Source organism: Marmota marmota, unplaced genomic scaffold (genome assembly GCF_001458135.2).
Source record: "Marmota marmota marmota unplaced genomic scaffold, marMar, whole genome shotgun sequence".
NCBI classification, from domain to species: Eukaryota; Metazoa; Chordata; class Mammalia; order Rodentia; family Sciuridae; genus Marmota; species Marmota marmota.
The window spans coordinates 6,592,261-6,593,065 of NW_026000102.1; positions in this window are offsets into that span (position 1 = coordinate 6,592,261).

Below are 805 nucleotides of genomic sequence, written 5' to 3' on the forward strand. Positions count from 1 at the left end.
CCCCGGCGGCCTTTCCTCCGCCGGCGAGCGGATCGGGCCGGGCCGGTTGCCGAGGATGGAAGAACGTGGTTCTGGCCCTGCATAGGTTGAACTTGGGCCTTGGCGAGGGGCGGGAGAGCTTACTTACTAAGTGTCAGATTTCTCCGAAGCCCCTTCAGTCTTACAATTATTTGACTCAAAGTTGCTATTTTATTGTGTAATGTTTTAAAAGAAACGAAAAGAAATTGTTTCCTAGCACAGCCTTTGGAAGTCGCTAAATTGAGTTTCATCTAATTTGTAGCTTATGGTGCCGGCTGGAGGTTAAGTATAGGGAGCAGGAGCGTCACCGGGCCTGGGGAGAAGTGTCAACTGGCACTTGCTGGGCTGCTCATTCCTGTCTCTTGGGCTGCAGTGTCTGGTGAAGATCAGCCAGTACCACAGAGCAGGGTTCTGCCAAAGTCCGTGGTGGCTCTTACAGAGCCTAGCAGCGTCTCATGTGACACTTGAATGTTTATGCAGAGATCTTCAGGCTTTTCAGATGCCCACACTGAGGCTGCAACATCCCTTCAAGTGCTGGTGCTTTCCTCCTGCCTGTTTCTCCAGGGCCAGTACTTTGTTTGGATTTATTGGGGTACCATGGTAAAGTGGAGGTACTCTTGTATTTGGACTTAAAGGTCCAATGTGTGAGTCTAGGTGCTGTCACAGAGTGTATTAATTAAGATCAGTGACACGGTGCCACACGGCCAACACAGCTCAGTAGGCACCTTCCAGGTGGTATTGAATCAGGTCAAGGTCAGGTTCACTGAAAGCCATGATAGCAGTCATT